Below are 22,582 nucleotides of genomic sequence, written 5' to 3'. Positions count from 1 at the left end.
ATAATTTCACTACCTCATGCAACTGAAACCATATCAAAACACTGCATATGTGGATTTTCACACAAGCCTTAGAATGAAATATGAAAACTAGAACCTCTGTGCAGAGCAGAAAAGTTTAACACCTATCTCTTAAAATAGATAGGTACGTTACATTATTTGTTTCTTTTATATATTTTTTTAATTTTACGTCATTCAAGATTAATATATTTTCTGTAATTATATCCAAAGTAAATCTCAGTTTTACTCCTCATTGGTTATTAGTTACCACGTGCTCATCAATGTTATATAATTAATTTCCAACTCTAAAAGGTGGTCAATGTACTTACAAAATGGGGGAGAAACGTCTGATAAACATCATCTATGGTTTGTTTTCCAATCATTAAAAACCGATACATTTTAAAAACTAGTGAATAAAAGTTTACACAAAATCAATGTAACAAAATGAAAGAGAGAAAACCTGAAAATACATGACTGACAATCGAGTAAAATAATTTGATATAACTCTTCTGGCAAAACATAATTATATTTAATAAGAGCTTGACAATTTTTTTGTTTTAAACGTTTCGTATCTTTGATACCAAATTAGTTGTATTCTAAGCAAGTTTTGAGTATATATAAGTATATGATGCATTAATTTGTATATAAACTTATGTTTCTATTGAGTATGATTTTTGGGTATTTTAGAATGAAATCTATATAAAAGCTCTAAGTACTTTTTTTCTCAATTAGATATATAATTACAAGATTTAATAACATACATCTTATCACAAATAACAAGCGAAACGAAATTTCTCTTTATACATTGAACACAACTAAGTTTTGTAAACCTATAACTTTTATGAATATTTTGAACCGACTTTTGTCATCTTTGAAAGTCTGTTTTGCACCACGCATTTTATTTTTATTATTTTTGACGTTGAGGTTTACAGAAAGGTAAGTGACGTCGACTAGTTGAGTGGTTTTCCAGTTTTGTTCCTGATGAACCCATTACCCAGTAAAACGATACGATCTAGTTTTTCTTGTTGGATCTAACTCGGGCTTAAAAACAGAAAAAAAAGAATTGGTGGCGCTGATATCGCATAGTATAGTAATTGAGTAACCTTAAAGTGACAAACACGACAGAAAATGTAGAATCTTATGTTAAATCTTGAATACTTCAGGGAATGGTAATAAACACACAAAAGTTTGGCTACAATTCGTGATAAGAGAGGACAGGTTTCGTTCTAACAAAATTAATGATCCAGTAATGGATTTGTTTTGAATTTCTCGCAAAACTACACGAGGGATATCTGCGCTAGCCGTCCCTAATTTAGCAGTGTAAGACTAGAGGGAAGGCAACTAGTCATCACCACCCACCGCCAACTCTTGGGCTACTCTTTTACCAACGATTAGTGGGATTGAGCGTCGCATTATATCGTCCCCATGACTGAAGAGAAGAGCATGTTTAGTGCGACGGAGATTCGAACTCATGACCCTCATATTACCAGTCGAGCGCCCTAACCACCTGGCCATGGCGGGGCCCAGTAAGAGAAACTAAGTTACTGTTCAACTCAAATAATCTATTTCCAAATGTGAATGATTAATTTACTAACACTGCATGTTCACGAACCATGTAAGTGTTATATCAGTTGAAATGAAACAAGCATGGTTTTGCCATGTTGTTAATTTCTAGCACAATGTAAAGAAAATGCACCTGAATAATTTTGAGAATATTGAATCAATAAAAAAAATTAACGAAAGAAATATGAAAATTCAAAAAGTGGCATCAAGACGTTGAGAAAAACGGAAAACCAAAAGTCATGTACAAAGAATAGTCACAAAATATAACACTGTGCTATTTATCTGTCTGTCTGTAAAATAAAATATGTTTACAAATAAAATAAATATTAAAATTATTCATCAAAATTCCGGTTATTGACCTCATCGTATAAGTGGATCAACAGTTAGTGCCACGATATATGTCCATTACCCAATTTACAATTAATGTGGCCCGTATGTGCAAGATTTAGGGCTACTCATTTCTAGGTTAAACGGGGTTGGACTTGTTTGCGACTTACTATAGAGAGAGAGAAAAAAAGCATACACACATATATATATATACACACACACACGCGCGTGCTTGAATTTAAGCAATGTACCTGTTTACTGTATACTTTCGCTCCGCTGTTATGTATGTCGACAGCAACAGGGAAAGGAGAGGCCAGTGACAGACAAATAGGTCAAACCTTAGCTAAATAAGAGCATACATATGCGCGTGATGATAGCCTCCTTACGTCACTTTAGGACAATATAACGCTTATTTGATAGACACGAAAAGTTATAGTGTAATACTATGTACCCCATTAAAATAACATGTATTCCTTCACTGTTGATTGTCCTATAGTTCTGCACTGCGCTTGTTATTTTATCTCATTGGAAACGGAACAAAATCATCAAAATCTTTGTTGAAGGGCGAGTGTACTTCTAGCACTCGTTTCAAACTGTTTTTATGTGTCTTTAGAATCTGAAACTTGTATTGTTTGTCCAGAGAAAACGTTACCTTAAGCGTTGTGAATGCAAGGAAATATATATTTGAGAAGGATTTTATATATTGTGTAACCCTAACCATCTTCTCAGTTCGCCTGACGTTAACCTACACACAGGCAATAATAGAAGTATTCTGTAGTTACGACATTTTAAGGTTCAAGCATATACAATGTAGGTATATAAAACGCAAGACATATACAACGAGCGTTCAAGCATATACAATGTAGGTATATAAAACGCAAGACAAATACAACGAGCGCACAATAGATATTAAAGCTTCATGGTTCTGGTGAGCAACCAGTTTACAGTTGGTAAATTATGTCATTTATTTTTAACATTCCAGCAAAAACTGGGACAATCCTGAAAAGTTCTGAATACATCAGTTATCTTCGAATTCAGTGAATCTTCCAGAAAATGGTTAGCTTTCACTTTTCTAGTTAAAACACAGTAAAACGTTACATTGGCGCAATAAACAAATAATAATGAAATACGGTAAACATTGTGCAGGACTATTGTTGTCCTATTTCTGATTTTTGTAGATTATGGTGGGTGATGTTGATGATTTAGAAACAAAGATCATTAAGAGAATAATAAAATGAATATATATATATTAACGGGTTAATTAAGACCTACAGTGACAAAGCACGAAGCTAGTTTGTTTGTTTCGAATATTAGCACAGAGCTACACAAGGACTATCTGCATTAGTCTTCCTTAGTTTTGCACTGATATAGCAGAGCGAGAGATGGCCCGGCATGGCCAGGTGGGTTAAGGCGTTCGACTCGTAATCTGAGGGTCGCGGGTTCGAATCCCCGTCGCATCAAACAAGATCGCCTTTTCAGTCGTGGGAGCATTATAATGTGACGGTTACTCCCACTATTCGTTGGTAAAAAAGTAGCCCGAGAGGTGGCTGTGGGTAGAGTTGACTAGCTGCCTTCCCTGTAGTCCTACACTGCTAAAATAGGGACGGCTAGCCCAGATAGCTCTTGTGTAGCTTTGCGCGAAATTCAAAAACAAACCAGAGCGAGAACAGATATATATATATATACATATATCTTTTATCTCAGTCTCAGCCTCGAAAATCAGAGTGCCATTTTGGAGAAGCGGGACGGGAACCATGGACAGTTTCCTCTTCCTTTGTGACGAAAGATAAAATGTTGAACGGTAGTACATGCTACATATTATAAATATTGTTTGTCTGTTTGTTTTGATTTTCGCGCAAAACTACACGAGGGCTATCTGGGCTAGCCGTCCCTGATTTAGCAGAGTAAGACTACAGGAAAGGCTGCTAGTCATCACCACCCACCGCCAACTCTTGAGCTACTCTTTTACCAACGAATAGTGGGATTGGCTCTCACATTCTTACGTCCCCACGGCTGAAAGGGCGAGCATGCTTGGTGTGACGTGGATATAAATATTAGAAAAATAACAACTAGACTGAGGAAAGTTATATGTGTATAATACTGAACCACAAATAATGAAAACCGGCCTATATTCACTGGTGTGAAAATGTGTATTATAAAAGTTTTTTTAATTACTGGTAACCTATTCGTTTGCGCATGTCTACTGACGTACGGAGGAAGCTCATTGGTGTTATCTGCTGATCGCTTAGGTTAAGTCAGGACAACATTTAATTCAATTGTAAGATACCGGGAAATTCATGTTTTCCAAAACTAAATATTAAAATTCAATATAAGAATATGGAATTGTCAATCACTCAAGAATATATTTTTTTTTCATTTTTACATTTTTTTCCGTCAAGAAGTCCTCCTAAAGTGTTTAAGACATATGGGTCATTTCTGGTTCATAGGATGTGAGACAGCAAAGCCAACAAGAACTGCCCACATTAATCAGTTCTATGGGTTAAGACCTCAGATTCGCAGGCTATGGGACGGAAAACCCATAAAAAAAAACTGCCTTTATTAATCAGTTATAGGAGTTACGACCTCAGATGCGCATGCTGTGGGACAACAAAACTCATCAATAACTGCCTATGTTAATTAATTCTAAGGGTTAAGGCTTCATGTTCAGAGGACATGGGACAATAAATTAATTCATTAATCAGTTCTGCAGTGCCTAAAATTAAACAGTTGCAGTTTAGTATATTTTGCAAGTGATATCAATATCTTTCAATGTTGCTTGAACTTCAAAATTCTCATCACGGTCACGATGTTTTTTGTGTTGTTGTATTTTCGAGTAAAAGTCTACAAAGAATATTTATATTAGTTAATATGGCATCTGGTAGATAAACTGTAAATTGCTTCACATTATATCAGACCCACACATACTACTTAAATAAAACCAAAATTGTTGATCATATAAGATCTGACACAGTGTAATTACCTAAATTAAAACTTCGTAGAGCATATCAGATACACACAGCATGGTTGAAAAGCTAACAAGTCTACATCACCTCAGATCTATGAAGTATAGCCAAATCAGTTTGTAGAACAATAAGTTATATTTAAGATGTGGTTTCATTCGTTAAGAATAGTACAGTCAACAAGGAGTATTATGTCAACGAACTACTGAACCTACTTGCCCAGATTACTAAAGTTGAAATCAAATATCAGCCCTGCGGGCATGGACCTCTCCCCACCTGTCCTCGTTTTCCCTCTTAACGTTTCCATAGAAACAGCAAGTAGGAGGTATCCAGAGCACCAAACATCCGTTTATTTTTTTAGCTTATATCAATTTTTTTACGGTCCGCCTACAACAGAGTTTGAAGAAGCGTAATTGAACATTTAATACTGGTACAGTTTAGGCTTAGTTCTTGATACTGTCTTTGTTCTACCTAATATTACGTACATGCACACACACACACACATATTTATGTACTATAGGTACATTATGTATATGTGTGTTTGCCATTTTATTAACAAGTCAAAGTTTAGTCACAGCACAAACATAAACGGGAACCTAAAATAATTTATCATATAATCTATTTGGGTGTATGTGTCTGCCCTTTTGGAGCTTGTAAGAGAATTACAAGTTTTTGACTGTGTAACGAAATCCATCGTATCCAAAAAACAAACTAATTATGAAAAACGAGACCCGAGTAGGTTTTCCCTGTTTGCCCCTACACCTGAACATATAAATATGCGGATAACTTTCCCTCTCTCTTACTGTATATGTGTGTGTGTTTATAGGCTACATATATGTTCTCTTGTTTATCTTCCTAAGCTTATTACATGTTACTCAACCTTTTGTATTACTTATAAATAAAACCACATGCCACAGATGTTCTGTGTTATTTACCATCTACACTTTAAGCATGCGATTAACTATTCTGGGTCTTTGTCTCATATATTCAGTGACTCTTGTTATATATATATATATATATATATATATAGTTTGGCCACTTCCACTTTTTATAGCTTACCACTAATAAGTACCACTGTTTCTTCCCACAGGAACTACGTACTGGGAAGCCAACTTTTCTGACACAATTACTAATATCCTTTTCACAGATTTGCGCCCTAGATTTGGCTTGTTCTGTAGTTTTCTAGGCCGGAGGTAAACGACCGCTCACCCTTATAACTATACGTAGGAAAATAACAATCTATAGTTCGGGTCATATAAATTGGTTTAAACTTCCACAGCAAAACTGAGCTTTAAAAATTCAGAATTAATAACGGTATTTAAATAACATTGTAGGTTATAGATTAGAGCATACAAACTTCCAGATAAAGGCGGTTTCTGAGCGTAAGAAAATTAACTGAAAAACGTACAATTTCACACACAACCTTATAACAATTAATAGTCTGAATCATATAAAGTGGTTTTCATTTGAAAAATAGACTTGAATTATAAAAAAAACATCTAGCAGACTTTCATGAGGTTTCACTATCTTATATTAAGCAGTAACTATCTTAACGTCAAAGTGAGGTTAATACTGTTATTATTTTCTGTGAGTATCGTACCTGTATTATTTGTGGTTGTGAGGATAATTTTTGCGCTTTTATCTTAAAATCATAGTTGCATATTATTCAAAACTCTTTGAGTGAAAAATTGCTGTGTTACAAATAGATCACCATGAAAACGAAGCACGTGTTTCTTCACAGCTCCAGAAATGTGTGTGTGTGCTTATTATTTTTATTTAAAGACTTTGTTTTTAAGCCAAAGCTGCACGATGGGATATATGTGTTGGTCCTACTACTAGAATCGAAATCCGAATTTTAGCAGCGTAAACCTTCAAGGGGGGGGGGGTTAAATACATTGTAATCTGGAAGAAAGAAATTCTAATGATTATATCTATAATTGTTGTAAGATTACTAATTAATATGTATATATATATATATATAATGTCTAGAAATCTAACACAAAAGTGTTAAATAATGAGAAAATATTGGCAGAAGTAAATATTAACAGCTGAGCTGTAATGATTTATTTTGGTTGTTTGTTTTTTGAATTTCGCACAAAGCTACTCGAGGGATATCTGTGCTAGCCGTCCCTAATTTAGCAGTGTAAGACTAGAGAGAAGGCAGCTAATCATCACCACCCACAACTAATTCTTGGGCTACTCTTTTACCAACAAGTAGTGGGATTGACCGTAACTTTATAACGCCCCCACGGCTGAAAGAGCGAGCATGTTTGGCACGATGGGGATACGAACCCGCGACCCTCAGATTACGAGTCGCACGCCTTCACACGCTTGGCCATGCCGGGCCGTTTACTTTGGTATATAGTTTATTAATACAAGTTTCGCCTTATCATAAGAAATTAAAGGACACAAAAATTTAAAGAATAAACTGATAATTCCGGACTACGATCTCTACATTATGCAAGAGTAACGCTAAATATAATATACAAAGACAAAAAAATGCAACTGAACATTAAAGAGAAGGACTTTGTAATTACAAAGACACTTTTTTATTTACAAATGTCAAAATACTGAGACATTGTCTGATAGAATTACGAGAGCTATTTTTAAACTACCACGTTAACATGATTAGATCTCAATGTGCCGAAGCTCTGATGCAAATAAGCGTTCAAAGTCTGGAGTCAAAGGAAACTCCACTAGCTGACACTGCACGCATTTGATTGTATTCTTCCGCTATAAGTAATTCTCTGATAGATTTTTGTCAGAGAACTTTCATACCACGTCTTCTGTTAATCACTAATTAACACCAACACCAATGTCGTTTATTTATTTGTTATATATACGTCAGTATTTGATTGGCCTAATTATATGATCATTTTAGGCTAACGAACTCTATACTAATTTAGTATAATTCCAAGCAGATAACATATGTTTGACTAATATGGTATTGGAAAATAATTTCATACTCTTACAATTTATTGCATGGCTTTGGTAACGCAAATTTGAAATGTTGTTTGAACCATCTGTACTTGCCATTCCATATATAGTTTAAGAGACATGCACAATAACTTTTCAAACACTAGGTGAAACAAATAATAATATTTTATTTTATTTCAATATTTTCGAACTTTTATCATCGTATGTTAATAAAGTTGTTGACTGAAAGTGTGTATTACGTAACGAAACGGACTTGTAAACATGAAAACGTGAATCGTTATACCTTCGGGAAATTTACCCACTTTCCTCGGTCTGGGTGCACACAGGTAATATAGTGAAAGTGTTCTAGTTAAAAGTAGATCATTACCAGGACACCTGTTCATTCACCTGCACGCCAAAACTTGAAGTGTGTCAGTGTGACAGTTGTACACCAGCGACCTCTAGTGGTTTAGTTTTATCACAACTTGTCCATTACAAACAGAATAAAAAAATACCTGTGAAAATAAGTACATTAAATCAGTTAACCCATGAGGTCTCTGACCTAAAAGTTGTTATAGTTTTATAAACTAAGTAAGGCTGGACTGTGTTCTAAATAACGACTGATAATTGAGAACCTAATAAAGTTTACACGTTATCTCTTAGGTTATACTAATTGGATAAAATTATAAAGCTGAATTAGAATTCAACTACGTAATACTTATTCTGCTAACAGAAGTTTATATTTTTTTTCTTTAAAGGTTAACCTTTGTGTGCGTATGAGTTTTTTCATTGCAAAACCACAGTGGGCTATCTGCTGAGAGCCCACCGAGGGAAATCGAACCCCTGATTTTAGTGTTCTAACTCCGTATACATACCGCTGTTCTAGCGGGGAGCTAAACTATTGTGAAGTTAAGGAATTTCAATTGCAAATGTTACGACAACAAATTACGCATTTGATGAATAATAAATAATAAGTTGAAAGACAACTATTGATAACCGTGATAACAGAATTATAAAATTGTTATTTTTCAATCTACTGACCTATTTTAGTTGGTGAAACATACAACATGAGTCGACAAAACACTGGTCTGTTTTTTTCAGGCGAAACATGTAGTGTGTTTCTCAAAATAAAATTACGTTATCACTGTTATGTTATCAGTCATTGCCTTTCAGCTTATCAGTCATCAAATGCATAATTTGTTGTGGTAACATTTACAACGGCCCGATATGGCCAGGTGGGTTAAGGCGCTCGACTCATAATATGAGATTAGCGGGTTCGAATCTCGGTCGCACCAAACACGCTCGCCCTTTCAGCCGTGGGAGCGTTATAATGTAACAGTCAATTCCACTATTCGTTGGTAAAAGAGTAGGCTAAGAGTTGACGGTGGGTGGTGATGACTAGCTGCATTCCCTCTAGTATTACACTGCTAAATTAGGGACGGCTAGCGCAGATAGCCCTCGTGTAGCTTTGCGCGAAATTCAAAAACAAACAAACAGTTCCACCACAAATGTCCTAGGGTAGTGTTGGGCAACTTGGAGCTCCATCCAAAGTTCTATACTGAGGCTTAAAGTATTGTTTTCTTTCATTGATAGGTCCATCTATTGGTGACTCCCACGCAACTACGTCTTTTTCACACATACACCTCCCTCCATATATAATAATTAATGTTTTATTATCTCTGAGTCTTCATGAGTTATTCTAAAAACCCACGAGTGAAATAAAAGGAGAATATGCTATAATATGTCAGCAACACCACGCGCACTAGCCTCTGTACCAGAGATGTAACTTAGACTCAGTTGATTAACTCAATATTGATAATATAACGCCCCCACAGTTGAAAAGGCGAGCATGTTTGGTGCGACGGGGATTCGAACCCGCGACCCTCGGATTACGAGTCGCACACCTTAACACATTTGGCCATGCCAGGCCCACATAGAAGAAAAATATATATTGAGAATTTTTTTAAACATTTCATCCTTATTCAAATTTATTTGTTTGTTTTTTTGAAATTTCGCGAAAAGCTACTCGAGGGCTATCTGCGCTAGCCGTCCCTAATTTAGCAGTGTAAGACTAGAGCGAAAGCAGCTACTCATCACCATCCACCGCCAACTCTTGAGCTACTCTTTTACCAACGAATGGTAAATGGTGATGACTAGTCACATTATAACGCCCTCACAGCTGAAAAGGCGAGTATGTTTGGTGGGACTGGGATTCGGTGACTCTCGGATTACGAGTTGAGCACCTGAATCAACTGGCCATACCGGGACATCCAATTTTGAGTCCTATTTATAAATGTTAAAGTTTTAAGTTGGTAGTATCCGCAAACATCGATTGGTTTTTCATTTATTTCAGTAGAGTTCGGGATAATAAGAATTTCTTTTTTTTTTTCACATTATGATGTCCACGAAAACTGGTATATTTTGTATTTTATTTACTATATTAAAAGTTCCATTTCTTGTTTGAATTGTTTGAATATTGATAGCTAGGTTTGTCTTATTTTTCATATTCTAGATTGGATCTTGGGAGTCTTTTCGAGAACGTTTCTTTTTCTTTTTGAGATAAACGTTTATGTTAGTTTTCATTCTTCCTTTGGTTTCTCTCTCCTGAGAGTTCTTTAATGTACTTAACCTTTATAGAATTTTTTTCTTACTTGGACCCCTCTTTCTGGAAGTTTTTCTTTTTTAATTTTCTTCACTTTTATTTGTGGAAAAATGTTTAATATGTTTTAGTTTTATTCTTTGCTTGGGTTACTCTTTCTGTAATGGGCCCGGCATGGCCAAGAGTGTTAAGGCGTGCGACTCGTAATCTGAGGGTCGCGGGTTCGCATCCCCGTCGCGCCAAACATGCTCGCCCTTTCAGCTGTGGGGGCGTTATAATGTGACGGCCAATCCCACTATTCGTTGATAAAAGAGTAGCCCAAGAGTTGGCTGTGGGTGGTGATGACTAGCTGCCTTTCCTCTAGTCTTACACTGCTAAATTAGGGACGGCTAGCGTAGATAGCCCTTGAGTAGCTTTGCGCGAAATTCAAAAACAAACAAACAATCACTAAGTCATTGAGGACTAACTCACATGAAAATAATTATGAAATAATGCAACTTTTTTGTTTTTTTAAGAAGACAGGAACTCTAAGATTTCTAACTGTTATTACCTTAACGTAAAATGTGACTTCTTAAAACACTATCATCCAGTATTGAACAATTGTCCGAGTGAAATCAGTTTCTCAATTCATATTTTACCGTGTACCAGCATTTCACATCTGTAAAAGTGAGAAATACTCCTTATTTTAGAGAGTATATCATATCATACTGTAATAAATGTTTACATCAACAAACTTATTATTAGTTACCGATTTCCTCTATGAGCATCATGAGTAAGTATGAGGGAGAATTTGAATCTAATGTTAACTTAATTAATTAAACACAAGCTACGCACTTCAACAGAACATTCGACTTTTGGTAATTAATTATATCCTTTAGTAATATACTATACAAATATATTGCTATGAACTGCCCTAGAAAACCTATACGATTTGACACTAAAATAGCCTTTAATTCATGTACGTGTGTGTTGTGTGTTAACTAAGCTGTACGTGTCTTCACATTGTAAATTGATTTGAAAATAGCCTATAATAAAATGTATCTCTTCAACTCAATTTATTAGACTGAGAATTATCCAACATTTCGAGTCTCGCTATTGTCTTGAATTCTAAAAACAACATGTTGTTGTGCGAATGAATATTTCATGAATGTTTTAAAGTCTAACTTGTTTTAAGTTGATTTTTAAAAAAAAGGTATATTATCATCGTGAAAGAAATTATACATCATGCAATTACAAATTTCTTGATTATGTCAACGAATAATATCCTGTTGCACTTATATCCCTATCACTAGAGGACGCTAGTGCCGAGAGATCAGTCAAACAACGTTATTATATCCTTCGTAAAAGCAATATGTTCATATTCGTTCCCTCTCGCTCTCTTTATTTATTTATAAAGGAATTTCAACACTTAAATTTCAATAAATTCCAGAATTTATTAGTCCTATTTTAGAATATAAAGTTTGAGAGAAACGGTATTTAAGCTGATCGTATAATAAACAATACAAGTTAAAATATAAAACGCCAGTGTACTCAAGGTTATGATAAATTATTGTTACAGATATGTATACCCCAAGTGACTCAACAATAAAACTGCAATTTTAAGACGCTAAAAATCGTGTTTCGATACCCGTGGTGAGGAGATTAAGGTTAACCCATTGTGTAGCTTTGCGTTTAACATCAAGCAAACCACGTACGTTTAATTTAAGAGATGCTTATTTAGAAATGGCTTAAATATTTCTATGGCCACGTGGTTAAGGCATGCGACTCGTAATCTGAGAGTCGCGGATTCGAATCCCACCAAACATACTCGCCCTTTCAGCCGTGGGGGCGTTATAATGCAACGGTCAATCCCACAATTCGTTGGTAAAAGAGTAGCTCAAGAGTTCACGGTGAGTGGTGATGACTAACTGCATTCCCTCTAGTCTTACACTGCTGAATTAAGAACGGCTAGCGCAGATAGTCCTTATGTAGCTTTGCGCGAAATTCAAAAACAAACATGCATGCAATCTTTCATGCTAAAATCTTCCTAAAATAGGAATAACTCATGCATACAACTCATAAAACTAAATATATATATATATATATATGCAAATTATGAAACAAAGAAATAGAACACTGAGAAGCATTATTATCTTTGTAGAGTCCTGTTTCGGTAAACTCTAAAAATAAGCATAATCACATTAGCGTAAGTAAATTATTTCAAGAACTGGAATGACCCAAAACATTATTATTTACACAGCTGTAACCAGTGGATGTAACTAAAATAAATCCCGCAAAGCAAGGGATTCCCACTACTTACAATTAGTTCAGTCTTCACCGTAATGTTTTGTTGTGTGATATTTAAAACAATGAACATTATTAAGTTGTAACAGCATAGAAATCAAACATATATATTATTATATATTATTTATAAATGTGTACTTATGCCTTTTATAGGATAAGCGACTTTTGCTGCTACGGAACCTGTTTTTTTGTTTGTTTTTGAATTTCGGGCAAAGTTACACTAAGGCTATCTGTGCTAGCTGTCCTTAATTTAGCAGTGTAAGACTAGTGGGAAGGCAGCTAGTTATCATCACCCACCGCCAACTCTTGGGCTGCTCTTTTACCAACAAATCTGAGGGTCGCGGGTGCGAATGCCCGTCACACCAAACATGCTCGCCTTTTCAGCCGTTGGGACGTTATAATGTTACAATCAATCTCACTATTCGTTGGTAAGAGAGTAGTCCAAGAGTTTGTGGTGGGTGGTGATGACTAGCTGCCGTCCCTCTAGTCTTAAACTGCTAAATTAGGGACTGCTAGGGCAAATAGCCCTCGTGTAGCTTGGCAAAAAATTCAAAAGAAACCAAACCAAACTTGACGTCCCCTTCTATATACACATGTGCCTAAGCCAGATAAAAAGTACAACATGCTACAATTTAGATATTGTGGTGCACTACATGTTCAAACATACATGTATTTAAATTTAAGTATACAATAATGTAACGTTTTTGCAAGATACAGTGTACCTATTTGTGAGAAGAGTGCGCCTGTTTACTGAAGACTAGCACTTTCCAGACCTTAACAACTGTTTTACAACAACGACTGGAAGAGGCCTTCCAGTCAGACATATAGCGCCATTTAGAATTTTTGAAAACCCAGGAGATGCCTATAATTAGAACGAGTGTACTTTATAAATACATATGAAGAAGTGTACATTAGTTTTTGTATGTCTGTACACTCAAATCGCTAAAAATCGAATTTCAATACCTGTGGTGGGCAGAGCACAGATTGCCAATTGTGTAGCTTTGAGCTTAATTCTAAACAAACAAACATAAACCTTCTTGGGAAAGTACAACAGTAACTCATTTCTGTGAAGAAATAACTTACTGTTTTTAGACTTTATGATTATGATAAAAACAGTCTATTAGATAACCAACTTCACTAAAACTTTTGGAAGGTTTGTTTTTTTTTGCAATTAAGCACAAAGCTACAAAGTAGGCTACCTATTCTCTGGCCACTACGGGTATCGAAAACTGGTTTCTAGCATTGTAAGTCCACAGACTTATGCCACTGGTCGCATTTGAAAAAGTATAATTTCAATTGTCTTATGTGATGAAATAAGATGAACGTTTTTGGTGTTGTTTTTTCAAAGTGTTATATTCACAAGAGGCATCATTGCTATCAATGCCTATGGTAACTTAACTGCTTGCAACTAAGAAACCAATTGTTTGTTTGTTTTGGAATTTCGCACAAAGCTACTCGAGGGCTATCTGTGCTAGCCGTCCCTAATTTAGCAGTGTAAGACTAGAGGGAAAGCAGCTATCCATCACAACCCACCGCCAACTCTTGGGCTACTCTTTTACCAACGAAGAGTGGGATTGACCGTCACATTATACACCCCCACGGCTGGGAGGGCGAGCATGTTTAGCGCGAGGCGGGCGCGAACCCGCGACCCTCGGATTACGAGTCGCACGCCTTACGCGCTTGGCCATGCCAGGCCCTAAGAAACCAAATGTTTATTCATAAACTACTACAGTCTAATCTTGGAAGTATAGAGCAGAACAGCCCACTAACTTTCAGAGGTGATATAAGAGAATACCATGAATGTTCCTTTGGGTGTTTTAATAAACAACAAATCATGAATTTGATGCTCAAAAACGAGAAGCCCATGAGAACTTCAACCTTTAAGCAGATTATCTGTAATTTCTACATGGAAAGGCGTAATCTAATGTTATATTATCAGATCATGAGTAGATCTTCATTGAGAAGTTTCTTGAAGGAATATACCATCGAAGCGATGTTAAAGAAATTCTATGTCTGATAGGAGATGTTTCAGTGGTAATACAATTCGAGTTGTCATACTGAGTAATTTTCCAGAAAATAAGAAGCACACGGATGTAGGTACAGTGACTCACCCTCTTCCCAAAACATTCTTCTGATATAAAAGCATATTTATAATCTGTCAACCACTGACTTTAGCTCTCCTGCTACAAATTCTGCCAGGTGTTGTAGTGCAGCCATATTGTTTACCAGCTGTTAATCACTGATACCTAGGTCTTGGTACCATAATGGAAATGCAGTCGCCGAAGTTAGGTACTGGTGAATGACTCTATGTATTAGAAGGATAAAGCATATTTTTTAATAGTGGGTTGATTGCGCAGTAAAGAAAAACTATTCAAATCCTGTCGTGCAATAATAGGAAACACAGCAAGCTCCTTTTTATCTGACTGCAAGGAACCAGGCAATGTTAGGCGGTTAGGGTGTTCGAATAGCAACCTGAGGGTGACGGGTTGGAATCCCCGTCTCACCAAACATATTCACCCTTTCACTCTTGGGCTACTCTTTTATCAACAAATAATGGGACTGACCGTCACATAATAACGTTCCCACTAGAGGAAAGGCAGATATTCTTTCACTGCTAAATTAGAAACAGAAAACCCTCGTGTAGCTTTATGCGAAATTTAAAACAAACCATTATTTGTTCAGGAGACAGTGTTACCTCATGACTCCTTGTTCTTAGGTTGCTTTAATCAGCTGTTCCCCAACCTTACATACCATGGTTTAATCCAGACATGTGATCCTGTGCTGGAATATTCTTGCAAGTCAAGAATGCGTTTCTCTACTCTTAGAACAAGGTCTCAAAGTAACCTAGAACAACATAAAGTTAATGAAATTTTCTGGACCATGTATAGCCGCCATGACAGTACAGAAGTACATAATCAAAACTTTGAAATAGTTATACATCACTACATAGGATGGAACGTCTATGATATGCCCACGTGCCATTGACTACTGGTCGTACGTGGGGAACAAAGATGAATACTCTAGTTTCTTTTTTTCCTTTACTGGAGTATGCCCGGTAACACGGCATTTGGAAATTTCTAGAACATTGAACAGAATTTATATAACATTCACAAAAAATGTGTTTAATGAAGTCGTCTGCTCACTTATTCCAAGTTTTATTTTTCTTGTGTTGAAACAGAATGTTAATTTTTATTTATAAAACACGTTATTTCAGTCTAATATTTTATTTCTGGTTGAGTCAGAATTATTTACACTTTGCATATCGTATCAAACTGAACCTTCTCTTTCGTGGTTATAATACTTGTTTGTTTTAAGTGCACCTTAGAATACCATATACTTTCTGAGGATTAAAACACTGCATCACTTGTTTCATTCTCTTAAAAATTCACTTTAATTGCCAACTGCATGCGAAATATTTGAAGAGATTTTCTAACCACTTTAAGAAATAACCAAATACATTCTTAAACAAACCCATTGATTGGTTAAAAGAGAATTAATGCCCTCTATTTTGGGCTAAAATAAGCTTAACTGTTTTGATACACTAGAAAGCTTATATAAGTTTAAAAGTATTAGTCAATGTCCTGAAATAAAATCGGGTTAAATATGTTAGGCTTTTCAGAAGAGAACGGTGAAAGAAATACCATCAGATGCAGATAGGAATATCATAATAAAAGCTCTTAACTATTAATTGCTGGAAGTGTTTGTTTGTTTTTTTAAATTTCGCCTAAAGCTACTCGAGGCCTATCTGTGCTAGCCATGTAAGAATAGAATGAAGGCAGCTAGTCATCATCGCCAACTCTCGGGCTACTCTTTTGCCAATGAATAGTGGGATTGACCGTAACATTATAACACCACCACGGCTGAAAAGGCGAGCATGTTTGGGCGACCAGGATTCGAACCCGCAACCCTCGGATTACGAGTCGAACACCTTAACCCACCTGGCCATGCCGGGCCTGCTGGCAGTGACACTGTCTGTTCTGTAAACATTTTGATACAATAATGTTATTGAAGTAAAATGTAATAACAGTTTTTTTTTAAACGAAATCGGATTCATGTTATTTTTGCAGATTTATTTGTAATAAATGTAAATAGTTGTTGATATTAAAGACAAAAACTGTGTGTATTTGCTCATATATGTATCCACAGATAACATACAGAGGTTGAGTGTATTATATTAAAACGATTATGGTGTCTCACCTCGTCGTTGCAATTCATATCACTACGTCTGATCTTTCTTTACCTGACGACCCTGTATCTTGACAACATCTCTACAGAGTATTTTTCATTGCAAAAGACTTCGTCACGAGCCTGTTAACTCCAAATCATATACTTCTTTCTTCTTACTTTCATAATCCATCTGGTGTACGAAGATGGTCGAATTCCAGTCCTTGTGTGTCTTCGTATAGAATAGCGCGAATACCCGATTCATTGGAAAATACTCCAGTCATTTGAAGTATATGACAGTTTAACGAGACCTTTAACGTGAAACTTTATTTTGTTGAATCCATAACCTGTTGGTATAGTTTCCAGACAAAGATCCTTCTTGACTATATTTCATACTGTTGTCTGGAATTTTATTTGATTGCCTTTCCACTGATATTTGTGCTCTTAGATTCTCATTTATTACGAGACCCCGCACTTTGCTTATCACAGTTAGACTTTAGTTACAGGTCTCTTTTTGGATGGTTTTGGTGTTCCAAACTGATCCATATTCGTTTGCTTTCTAATACATTAAATAGAAAGAACTTCCTTGTCTGGAATTTTATTTGATTGCCTTTCCACTGATATTTGTGCTCTTAGATTCTCATTTATTACGAGACCCCGCACTTTGCTTATCACAGTTAGACTTTAGTTACAGGTCTCTTTTTGGATGGTTTTGGTGTTCCAAACTGATCCATATTCGTTTGCTTTCTAATACATTAAATAGAAAGAACTTCCTTGTCTCGGAAGTTCTAAAATTTCTGTTTAAACAAATCCTTACGATTTTAAGGTGTTAACATTTTACATCGGAAAGACTGTTGCGTTGTTACATAGTGATGTAATGTTGATTTATCATTTGTGTAGGAGCGGTTTTAGTTATTCTGGAGCCCCGGGCAGAATTCAACAAATGGGGCCCCATAATGATAAGAAAACTCAGAAGTAGATTAAAAAGTGTAACAATGGGGTTTTCCATGTGTAGGGTCCCGACCAATTGCCCAATTTGTCCAATAGATAAGACCACCTGTGATCATTTGTCAGATTTTTTTTTATTATTTGACAAAAATAAAATGAAATTCAGTCAATATAATAATAAAGAAAATTATTTATTTCTTCCTTAACGTTTGCTATTGCCAAGTTCAGCTGTAGGCCTAACTTCGAATACAAAACTTTTCAACATAAGCCGTAAAACTACTGCAAGCCTAATACGCCAATAAAGTTTAACATGAATCTCATTGATTGATAAAAAATCTGACTAACTTGCTTATTAGCTCACAGAAACTCTAACTCTGAATGATATCAATAACCTTACTTGGTCAACATCTTAATGAATCCTTCCTGAATCATCTGGGCCTGGTGTTTAGGGCGACTGACTCATAATCTGTGGATAAAATCTTATTATCGAAATTGCTCACTCTTTCAGCAGTTGGAGCGTTATAATGAATAAGATAGTCAGTTTCGCTATTCGTTTAAAGTAACCCAGGATTTGGCGGTGAGTGATGTTGACTCGCAGTCTCTCAAGTCTACCACTTTAAAATTCAATACGGATAGCTGAGATAGGCCTCGAGTAACTTTGCAAAAAATTTAACAAACAAACATTACACCATCCATTCTAGTATTTCTACTTAATTTTCATTTCTTCAAACTTCGGAAAGTTTCTCTATTCTACCACTAGTTTTATTAACTTTCTAGCGTCATCATCATTAAAACGAAGTAAGTTATGACAATGAAACTGTTGTTTACCTGCGAAAAATTAAACACTGTCCGAATAATAAACTTAGTTCCATCGCGACTTCATAACAGCTATGATTATCTCGTGAATTACTTATTTTCAAATTCATACTCGAAGATACATATAAAACAGGAAACTGTGTATTTAAAGTGTTTTGTTCTCATTACTATAACGTTTCTTCATGTGTGTGTTTTGTTATAGCGAAGCCACATCGGGCTATCTGCTGAGTCTACCGAGAGGAATCGAACCCCTGATTTTAGTGTTGTAAATCACTAGACCTACCGCTGTACCAGCGGGAAACTCGTTTCTTAATTTTTTTTCTGCTGTTAATTAAACTTGTATATTAATTGTTTGTATAAGTTATTTAGCTTAACTTTGGAGTCGACGACTTTATAAAAATACAGCAGTTGTCTTCTGACACAACGTGCGAAACGCCGGTTTGTACGAAGATAGTGATAAAATGTTGTAAAAACTTCATTTTTGCAAAGACAAAGCCAAAATTTCTTTGAGCTCTAGGCGAAATCTAATAACTAGTTTGGGTTAATTAAGAACAAACAAACAATAAAAAAGTTTTACTCGGTTTCGTATGACCCATGTTAATCGTTACAAAACATAGCAGTTATTTGGAACGAGTAGAAACGTCATGTTTGTAACTAAAGCTCACAACTTAATCCTCTAATTGTGTACACAAGGAAAGACGATGATGCGAATTTTGGAGTTTCGGATGCGGTCTAAACGACACTAATGAAAGAAAATCACACTTATAAATAAACCTTTAAGTAAACTTCAGTGTAGAATTACACTAAAGGTAAAAAGCGTAAATAAATTTAGAACTGTATTATCAATTATAGGTTCAATAACGTTAATACGCTTGACTTGTGACAAACGTGTAGTCTCTTTTGGTCTTCACCTCTACGTAGTTGATGTTCAAGGCCAGTTATCACGTGCGGACCTCTACGCATGATCATGACGTTTTAGCCTCACTTCGTAGAAAAGCATCACAAATTGCTCCAATTTGGGATACTCTCCGTAGCTCTTCTTGTGTATGTGGTGTCTACAAAGATAAAGATTAGCAAACCTACTTTCTGCGAGCTTCTACAGTGTTATGAGCAACAAAGACAGAACGTAGTTAACTGGGCTTTGTAGGTATTTGTTATCAAAGGTAACCTTGAAATTGTGGCCGTTTCACAACTAGCTTGTAAACAGTTGGTAAAATGCCATACATATTTTGTATATGATAAGGAACATAAAAGGAGGTATTGCCGTTCACGAACTGGAAGATTGTGTACAGAAATGTCTGAAAGTTTCAGATAAAATCATAACCTTTGAACAACATATAACTTGAAGTTAAACTGTTTGTCGTCGTTTATTCTACTGTGATTAGACAACAATCGGAGTAAACTACGTCAATATTGCGTAATAAATTGTATTCAAAAGTGATCTTTGTTTAACTTTAAATCAGATTTTAAATTAACCTTCCTGGGCAGATTTCTGATACTCGTCAAAATTAGAGGACTAGCGTCTAATCCCATTGGAATTTATGTATCCTTTTTTCCCATATGTTTGATTTGTTTACTTGTTTTAGAAATACTATATTAATATATGTTTAAAAACTCCCAAGTAGTTATTATGGCAGATTTTGTAATTGTAAGTAAAGGTTTATTACATCTAGCAATTTTTTTTCTAGCCTAAATTAATTACTGGCTTGATTATCCGCTCACTCATTTGACCTACTTTTAGTACAATGTCTGGCAAAACTCCAAAAAATCTTGAGGAATCTAAAGCGAGTTACTTCTGCCTTTGTATAATTGTAAAGTTTAACCATATAATAAAACGTCACTGTTGCACGTGTGATAATGAAAGGTAAAATTAAATATTTAGTAGTTCTTATGTTATGAATAGCGTGATATTTTACTACAAAAACACAGATATTTTGTTTCACCCTATTTAAACAAGTAACGGTACGTTTGGCATAAAGCCAAGCTAAAATAACACTATTGTAATACTTGCGAGTGAGATTTCTCAACAACTCCTGTTTTTCTGTTTGTGAAGGCCAAGGTCAGTTGTGATGACGTAGTCACTAACGCAATAATATTGTATTCCACTTTAAAGGGATGGTTGAATAAATTTAAAGTAAATGAACAGTATAACTAATAAATAATACATTTATTGATTCGCGTATCCTGATTGCATTAAACTGTTTATAACTGACATAAATTTATACCTGAAAAGCTAATTGCGAATTCTGTTTTCAGACTCTCGTAAAATACTGTTGGAATTGAAAATGGCTTATATTTTATATTTACGGTTAAAGTAGAGGTTAATGAAGGAAAACTACACATTTCTATTTTCAAAGGCATGTTTTGTCTTTTTTTAATATTTTATTTCGTAATCACTTTTTATATAGTAATAATCACTTGTGAATGTAACTGTGCTTACCAAAGCTCAAAAAAGTGTCTCTAGACTGAAATACATTCCCTCAGTTTTGTATCTTTCATATACTAGGTGGCGCCACTACATCAACTTAAATTTTTTGGCCTTGACCGAATCGCCAACGCTGGTCATGGCCACAGTTTATTTAGATATTTAATAGACTTGAAGCACTTTGATTTGTTAAGAATCGTACACACACAGACACACACAAAAAAATTGCCCTATTGTATCTTATTCAAGGGCAGGTTCAAAGCTGTTTTCACTTTCTCAAGGCCGTGCAGTGTTCAAGGTGAGTTTTTATCATTGGTATAATGTTTTATAAGATCGCGAGCTTATAATATTAAATTTTGTAATCGGTTCGTATGTTTTGTAAGATTTCTCTTGTTACAATAATTCTGTTATCAAAACTTGGTAACTTTTCTTCATTCGACCACTTATACATTGCAGTCACACTTGTTATTTTAATAAAAATAAAATTAGGAAACTTGTGGATTGAAAAATATGAAATACCTTACAAATGAATCTTATATTTAATATTATTCATATCTAAGCAAAATCGTCATATGAAATCTGTTTTAATTATTTAATTTGCCACTCAGTTTAAAGGGTTTTTTTAAAATAATTTATTTAATAGAAGAAACGTACATATTTCATTTTTTGACTATTTACATTGTTTTTTAATGACTGCTGTCACGTAAAAGCCTGTCGTAGAAGCTTGCTTTGGGTTCGTCTCTGCTGAATAATAAAGCTAGGGCATAAAAGAAGATGAAACCTACTCATGTCAGAGTACATTAAACAAAAAGCTGGAACAAAGTAAAAATTATGCTCTGACAAGCCCTTGTTAATTTGATTTATTTAAATATTTGAAGCTCCCAGTGGCTCGGAGAGAAGAGAGAAAGCTTTATAACGCTAAAAATCCAGGATTCGATTCCCGTGGTAAGCACAGCACATAAAGTCCATTGTTTGGCTTTGTGCGTAACAACAGACAAAATGGATATTTTAGTACTGCTACTGACATGTTAAAAACTTAAGGTTATTCGTGGTATTAATCACGTGTTAGTCCGTTTCTAAACAATTAAAGAGGATGTCACTTTCGAATAAGTCGAAAATGGACCTGGATTAATGGTAGGTCAACAATTTCGTCATTTAAATAACTAATTAAAGCGTTTTTTCAGCTTGCATAAAATAGCATTGCTGTACAAAACGATTCAAAATTCTGGTTGAAATTGGTAAGTAAACTTTCTTCTTGCTGTTTCCATCTTCTTTTTTTTCTTTTTTAACGGTTTAGTAGAGTTATTATTTAGATATAGTCTTTGTTTCGATGATTCAATGGAAAAGCTTGGTGGGCTCAAACACACAAGGGTATGGGTTAACCCTGTGGTTAAATTCTAGATTTTAAAGCTGGCGAACCAGATTCGAATTCGTGTGATGCCACAACACACTTTCAGCATTGGAGAAAGAGGTCTCGTGCACCTGACCCTCCTGGGTATTCAAAAATTAACATACCCAAATACCCACACAGAAGAAGCGAACTTTTAGCATTTGTACGTCGTGAGTGCGATATAAGAGTAACAG

At 35.3% G+C, this 22,582-nt stretch overlaps 1 protein-coding gene across 2 annotated transcripts in view; it reads left to right on the top strand.

The window, feature by feature from the left end:
* The window catches only part of LOC143226400 (nuclear hormone receptor E75-like), a 90,341-nt gene that overhangs the window by 3,165 nt on the left and 64,594 nt on the right, over positions 1-22,582 (top strand). The window contains exon 1 of one of the 2 annotated variants that reach the window (XM_076457324.1): positions 19,546-20,116. The exons of the other annotated variant lie outside the window; for it this stretch is intronic. The gene's annotated coding sequence lies outside the window, so the exon portion shown is untranslated. Of the gene's footprint in view, positions 1-19,545; positions 20,117-22,582 lie in introns of those variants that run through there. 2 annotated transcript variants of the gene reach the window in all.

The sequence above is a fragment of the Tachypleus tridentatus genome, chromosome 9 (genome assembly GCF_004210375.1).
Source record: "Tachypleus tridentatus isolate NWPU-2018 chromosome 9, ASM421037v1, whole genome shotgun sequence".
Taxonomy (NCBI): Eukaryota; Metazoa; Arthropoda; class Merostomata; order Xiphosura; family Limulidae; genus Tachypleus; species Tachypleus tridentatus.
The sequence above is the reverse complement of the archived record's forward strand: the minus strand, read 5'-3'. Positions and strand labels throughout refer to the sequence as shown.